This window comes from Rosa chinensis, chromosome 5, assembly GCF_002994745.2.
Source record: "Rosa chinensis cultivar Old Blush chromosome 5, RchiOBHm-V2, whole genome shotgun sequence".
NCBI classification, from domain to species: Eukaryota; Viridiplantae; Streptophyta; class Magnoliopsida; order Rosales; family Rosaceae; genus Rosa; species Rosa chinensis.
The window spans coordinates 23,116,001-23,123,766 of record NC_037092.1 but is presented as its reverse complement, the minus strand read 5'-3'; the positions used below and the strand labels follow the sequence as shown (position 1 = coordinate 23,123,766).

At 35.1% G+C, this 7,766-nt stretch overlaps 1 long non-coding RNA gene across 2 annotated transcripts; it reads left to right on the top strand.

Moving 5' to 3' along the window:
* Positions 1–2,577: 2,577 nt before the first annotated feature.
* Positions 2,578–6,376, top strand: LOC112201721. Of its 2 annotated transcripts, XR_002936882.2 has the most exons (6): positions 2,578–2,849; positions 2,938–3,004; positions 3,193–3,303; positions 3,944–4,037; positions 5,721–5,776; positions 6,201–6,376. It is a non-coding gene; the product is annotated as an uncharacterized LOC112201721 (long non-coding RNA). The 2 variants fall into 2 exon arrangements; XR_002936879.2 differs by having other exon boundaries at positions 5,721–6,376.
* Positions 6,377–7,766: the final 1,390 nt, after the last annotated feature.

The window sequence follows — 7,766 nt, the reverse complement described above, 5'->3', positions numbered from 1 at the left end:
TAGTGGCATTTCTGAATGGATGACTATGTGTGTCTATATATATATTATGGGGTATATATATATACATATATATTCATGTATTAGTGACTTCGTGGTGAATCTTTGTGATGATTGTCATGTAAAGCTTGTATAGAAATATCTATGTGATGACCAGCGAAATCTATGTGATGATCGCTATCTATGTGATGACCAGCGAAATCTATGTGATGATCGCTATCTATGTGATGACCAGCGAAATCTATGTGATGATCGCTATCTATGTGATGACCAGCGAAATCTATGTGATGATCGCTATCCATGTGATGACCAACGAAATCTATGTGATGATCGCTATCTGGGCGATGAGTGGCGATATCTGCGTGAATCTATGTGATGATCCTTGAAATCTAAGTGATGATTAGTAGGATGATGCAAATCTAGGTGATGATCGGTGGAAATCTGTGCGATGATCAGTGTGATGACTGCTCGATAGCGGAGCTGAATTGTTATTAAGTTAACAAAGATCGAGAGGACTGCTGTGATGGTTGGGGCTACCTACAGACGTCAGAGTGTGGGACTTCGATGACTACTTTGCCTTGAGTTGTTTGACTTAGTGTGACCTCCTGAACTAAATTATATGCAGGGGTTACTATGAATTGTTTTGCTTGTTTTGATATGTGATTTCCTTGATTTCTCCTTGATTGTATTGATTGATGGTTTGATTTATCTTAAGAGCATAGTGGTGACGAATTGTACTCTGTAGTGAGGATAGGAAGGTGATTCATTGTTCTTCACCTTTGATGTCATGTTGATGACAAAAAAAACTCCTAGGGGGGGGGGAAATGGGAAATGAGTGTGAAGTTGGAATTCGCTGTAGGGCGTTAGGATGGTGTTAAACATTTCTTGAGGAAGTCTTGTTTGACCGAAATTTGTGTAATTGGATGCTAGGATTGAGGTTATGAGCAGAAGGCTTTTGTGAAATTTGTGTAATTGGTTTTGAGTTACTCATACGAGCTTCATAAGCTTACCGGGTTTGTTGTGTGGAACCCGGTGCACTATTCAATGGAATGGTGTAGGGGTTAATCCTGCAGGTTGAGGAGATCGTGGCTGAAGCTGAGGTGACGCCTGTGCAGCTTTATGGTAGGAAGCTATCTTTGTGACTTTACCGTTGATAAGGACTTCCGTTGTATAGTTACTCTGAGCTGCATTTACGTTTTATTTTGTTGTTGACAATTTATTTCGTAAGCATTGTAATATATAACTCTATGGAGCGAGTTTATATTAACTTTGAGGGTTCAGGGCATCAATATCTGTGTAAGTTAAAGGCAAAAAGATTTCAGGTATTTTGTATTGATGACTGGACGTTCACGCATATATAATTATGGGGTTATATATATCGATTTTCATGTGTGTAAAATCAGGGGCGTGACAGATGACCCTCTTTGTTGTCAACTGAGCTTGTGCTCTCTGATGGAGGGTATCAGATAACAACAAGATTATGTCGTCTGAAGACCACATGAATTAAATCAGCAGAAAAGAGCTAATAAACTTGTTGTCTAAACACCAGAAAAGACAATAGACAACTTAAACTAGCTGTTGTCCAAAGTGAATTAAATCAGCAGAATCTAAAGAACATGAACTTTTGAGGTCACTAAGACAACATACCTTATAGTGTAACATTGTCTGTTAAAGTTTCACACTCTATCTTTCTCATAGTAAACTCTTGTGTGTTGTTTAGTCAAACAAAAACTTTCTAAATTTTGCAATTAATGAAGTTTATTTCCAACTATAGTTTTCTTAATAATGATGTATTAGTTAATGAAGTGTTTGTACTCTTTGTTATTTTCCTTTGTTTCATACAACAGAATATGTAGCTTTGTCATTATGTTTTACAATGTTGGGCAATTGAACCAGTTTAAAAGATATTGTTGTTATGTTGAATAAACAACAGTTTTTTTCATTTGATTTTTTTGTGCTCAATTGTTAGACAATGGTTTTCTGGTGAAATTACATTGTCTAAGATTGGATAATAAGACATACATTATGGATATTGCATCTAACAAAAACCTATCAATCAACGCATCCATAAACACATCCAACATTGATACCATAAGATTTCCATTGATTACAACAAGATCTACAATATTCCATTAGTAGTATTCATCCCAATAACATTAACACAGTAATCAACACCCTGGCTAAATATACATGCATTAAAGCCAAAAATATGTACTTGTCCATAAATCTGTCCAATGCACATTCACCATAATATGCCTATACCTCGAGCGAGAAGGAATCACCAAGATCATCTCCAGATATAGATCTTGGCCTCAGCATGCATGGATGCATATGGTTTCTCAGTATCTTCAATGTCTTCATCACTATAGTCATCAGTGGGATGCATCCTTATTTATAATCTTCTAATTCTCAGTTAACTATTCATCAGCTTAGTAACAGTGCCGGCTAGAGCCGAGCCATTACTGTGAAATGATGGTTTTACCCTCTATTCTTTGCTTAATTACAGTATGCTATTTGACCTAGGTATAAAAGGTGTTGGGGTGAGAGGCGCCATCCTCTCTCTCTCTCTCTCTCTCTCTCTCTCTCTCTCTCTGTTCTTAGCTCGGGTCTGGGCATTTGGAGGTATGTAGTTGTTGGGTTCTGCATGTCGTTGTTCTGTCTATTTCTATTTGATTTAGCACTTATTTGTTGGGTTTTTGTGAAAGATTGTTGGATGTTTGTCTGATTTGGTGTGTTTGTGACAGATTCTTGGGTGTGCGACTGAGTTGGGCGAGGAGAAGGAGGCTGATTGTGGAGGAAATGGGAGAGGAATCAAAGCGAAAGAGAGTGATAAAATTTCCTAGAGACTGAAGGTACAAAGATTTCTGACTGTGAAGGTTCGTTTTTTATGGCTTCAGTTATCAATTCGAATCACTTATGTGTTTCAGTTCGATTATTTAGGGGTTGCTGATAGTTTTTCGATTCGACCAAGAGGAGGAGCAAGGGGACGAGAGGAGCATGATTCTGGGTATTTGATTTTCGATTCCGTTTATTTTCCCCCCTTCTGATTACTCATGCATTGGTTTGTTATAGTAGTTGTAGTTGGGTTTTGATGAGGAAGCAGAACATGAATTTGGGGTCTTTGGTTTTCCGTTCATTTTTTTTCTTCGGTTTCTTCTGATTTCTCATCCATTAATTTTTTGGTTTTGATTGTAGTGGTTTGATGGCTGTTCTGCATCTAGCTAGAAAGAGTACTCCTGTTGTCTTTCAATTTTGGATAATAGGATTTTGAATAGAGACAAGCAGAGAGGATATTTAGTTTTTGGGGTAAGTTGAGGATTTTAGTATTGATTATTTTGATATTTACACTATCTCACCACATGCACAGACACTTGATGGAAGAAACATAAAGGGTAATTACTAATTTGGATGTTGAAAGGTTAAAATGAAAGTTGAAATCTTTTAGATTGAATTTAATGAACGTAGCCTTATTAGTTGTTTGCTTTTCTTTCTTTTTTTCTTCTTACTGAAGTAACTAGGAACATTTGGCAAATTACGTCCAATTCACTCTCTTATGGTCAACCCTCCAATACTGTTATTCTTTTACTAGCCCCAATTTGTTTTATGGAGGAAGATTTAATCATATAAGACCGCAAATTGGTGTACTGTTATGGAATGATGGAATTAAGTTTGGCTAAGTGACTAAAGTCGATGCTTATATTTGAAATAACAATCTATGCATCACACACGCACGCAAATATACTTGAACTTAGCCAAAAGGCCGAGAACATAGATGTGTTTCCAGACACATGGGTGTTTTGTAACCAGATTAGTTTTGGGTAGTATGATGTATGTATTCTTTATGCTACTTCAGCAAATATTGCTTCATTTACAATGTTTTTCTGGTGTTCTTGATTATTAGGTCTCTATTATACGCTTATGAGTTTATGTCATTTATACTAAACAGAACAAGAAAGAGAGAAAGAGGGTGAGGGAGGTGGGGATTTTGAATAAGGATCCCGAGACCCCGAAGGAGCAGATTGATAAGTTGAATAAGCAAAGTAAGATTACCTAAAGCTTTTTGTTCAAAGTCATAAGTCTTCTTTCATCTGTCTCAAACCAAGAAGTCTGTTGATAGAATGGTCATAAATATTTATAGATCCAGTATTTTGGATATCTAAAAACTATAGAAAGACTGAAAGTGATGCTTATCTAAAAACTAAACTTGGTGAAACAAAGTGTGAGCTGTGTTTGTTTTATTCATCAGCTTATATTTTTACTTATATGAGTTATAGGTTTCTTTCAATTTCACTTTGGACCTTACTGGAACATGTTGTGCAATGTAGTTAGGCTATTCTGATATGATTATCTTCTCTGTTGGTGAATATTGTTCTTGAATGGTGGGATTTAGACTTTAGAAGTTTGCTACTACGTTTTCTCAAGCAATGTTACGTTTCCTTATGCCTTTTCCCTTTTAAGCCTCATCCCCTTTCTTCAGCTTCCATCTTCGTGCTATTTGCAATTTTTGGAAAGGTTAATTAGAGTTCTGGAAAAGCAAGTTGACATGCTAAATTTGGTTGGTGATATAGATAAGTTTGCTGATCATTAGTTTCTATATTTTTTGATGAAATTAAGCTAGAGGAAGAAGACTGGAGGTTCTGGATTGATAAAATCACTTTAATTTCTTTGGGTTTGTATGCTTGCTGCTTTTTTAGATGCCTAGGTAGCTCTTATTAGGAGCTAAACATGAGATTAAGTAGAAATTGATACTGAACATCTTCATCAGAGTCAGAACATTATAAACAGATATATTAATTAATCAATGATATATAGTGGGGTTCAGACTGATCAGGACCTCAAGACGTAACAAAATGTTTTACATTAGTACAAATAAAAAGATTATCCCTGCTATTCCATGTCAGCCATAATAAGATGTTCCAGTTTTTCTCAAATTGGTAATTGTCGACAACAACCTTCTGGCAATAACAAATGCACTTCACATTAAGATCCCTGCATTTTCTAACATATATTGCTATTCCAAATCTGTTCCCTTTAAAAAAGTAAGGGTCCAGATTACTTAGCAACTATGAGTCTATGACTGATATCTGCATATATTGATTTCTACCAAACTATTGTGCAGCCTGTGCTATATCAATGACCCCTTTACACTGCAAATATGATTATGACATTATGAAGTTTATTAAGTGGTCACGTTTTACTATTTTCAATTACATTTTAAAAACTAATAAAAGCTTACCGGTTTCTGTTGATTTCAGCTGGCGTTTTCGGAGAGTGGCTTAAATTCATCAACTTTTAATTAGAAGCCTATCTCACTTTTTTATACTTTCTTTTTGCATGTATGATATAATTTACGTCTCTTTGATATTTCTCATACTAAATAATTATCTTTAGTGAAAGATTTAATGATCCTTCCAATGTACTAAAACAGCTCACAGTTGATTGTTAAGTGGTCTTTTTTTTAACTGTGGTTCAGAAGCTTAGTAAATTTTAGCATAAATGTGCCGTTTAATGGTTTGATAATTTTTAGTTTGGAATAATTGTCTTCTCCTAGGTTGAGAGTTTTGTGAAATCACGTTGTTGGATCATTACATTCTAACTTTCTCTTGCATGGTTATGATTCTGTTCTAATTTCTTCTTCTATCATCATGCTTTCGCTTATGCAATTCTTATTTTTAGCTACTCTTGATTTGATGGATATTACAATTCTATTTTATTTGTTGCAGATTTTATTCGGAATCTTATTGAGAGGAAGCACTAATTGACACTGTTAGTTTTCTCGGTGCTACTAACAAGCTAAGTTTTCTAATTTCATTGATTTTGCTTCCACGTTTCATTAAATTTTCTATGTTTTGGATTGCTGCTTTTTGGTTTCTTAGTAAGTTTTCAATTGCTTTTTAGTTAGTTGGTTGAATTGTAGTCAGGCAGAGTATCAAAGATTTATATCTTTGTTTGATTCAAATTATTTACTCATATAGTTTATGAACTTTATTTTCCGTTGTTTTGTTGCTGAGAAAGTGGATTTACGATTAGAAGGAAAAAAAAAAAACTGTTACTTTTGTCATCTGTGATTAATTGAGAGCCTTGATTGAATGATTTCAAAACCTATTGGTTAACATTACTCATCTGCCCTTCTTGATTGCTTTTTTAAGAAGAATATATTCTGATGTTTTGCAATTTAATTTGAGCTTGGCTTTTGAATACAGTTATGGCACCTAAAGGATGACAAGAAAAATGAAGGCTCTAGAAAGTGATCATAGCTCAGCAAATTTATGTTGTGCTGCAAGTTATAAGGAAAGCTCATCAAGTAAGGGAGATATGGGAGAAATGAAGAAGGATCAGACTAGATATGGGAGCAACTAGAACAACTATTTTTTGGAAAATGTTCCAACAGCAACTGTAACTAAGTTAACCTTAAACTTAGATAGCCTATTTCTTGAACGCTATAATGGAAAATGCTGCCAGCTGCTATCGATATTGGAAATTTTAAAAAGATCTCAAAGCTAGGGCATGATCTAATTCATCGTTTGTTTTAGATGTTCTGCAATGATGATATTGAAAACAATTCTGTCTTTTATATTCTCTCCTTAAGTTTAGGCAGTAGGAAAAGGCACTATGGAGTGAAGAGAAGCTTTCAGTTCAGAGACAATGTTGGTGAAACTCAAGTACATTTCATGGTCGCGATTCACATCCCACAACAAAGTGCGGGTATCTTTGCGAGAGATCACAAAAGAGCCACAAATGATCCAAATCCTGCAGCAACGCGCGGGCATGTATGCTAGTAGTCTCTGTTCCTGAATTGGGAAACAACATATCAGCAATTAAGGACACTACTAGATGATAAAAAGTACAAGCGAGACAAACATTCACTTTATCAAACTCAATGACATGGAAATCCCAAGTTAAAAAGGCTATTCAGAAATGACATGTTATTATGTGCCATACCAGAATCTGAGTAAATGATAATAAACCAAACTGAAACCAAAGATGACATCCTTTAAAGTTTAAACATATAGCTTATCCTTTCATATACCCATATAGCGTATTAGAACATGGAAGACAGTTATTAGTGCGCCAATTTATGCATATTGCTTGCCAACATCAAACTACAATTTACCAATGCAGACTTATAATACTATAAGGAAGTTCAATAATATCCACCAAGACAAAGGGTACTTAATTAACGTATGATGCGTCAATCTACTGTAATGTACCATATAGTTCCTTCTCAATTTTGATATAATAGTGGTATCAACATGTTGAACACAAAATCTACTAATAACAAGCGTCTGTAAAGAGAAGACAGTTGGATCTGAACATGAAATTTGCATTCAAGCACGCATGTAAATGAATGAGATACCTCTAATAGTATTCTGATCTTTGTTCTTCGATTTCCACACCATATCATGATTCATGAATGGCATGCCCATCTGATTTATCATCTTTTGCAATGATCTATTAAATTAGATGGTCCTGCATGTGAGCGCACACGAATATCACTTAATAAATGACACAATAAAAAATGGGTTAAATACTGTTTACTACAATGTGATTTGGGTCCGAAATTAATGCAGTCCCTGAACTTTCAATAGTATCAAAAACACCCTCACACTATCATTTCTCATCAAATAGATCACTCCGTCATAATTCCGTCAAATGGAGCCGTTAAGCAACTGATGTGGCATGCCAAGTTAGCACTGGTAGGGCCCACATGAAAGACAAAATTTCAAAATTGTAAAACACAATGTCAGAAAAATAACAAATTGTTGTAG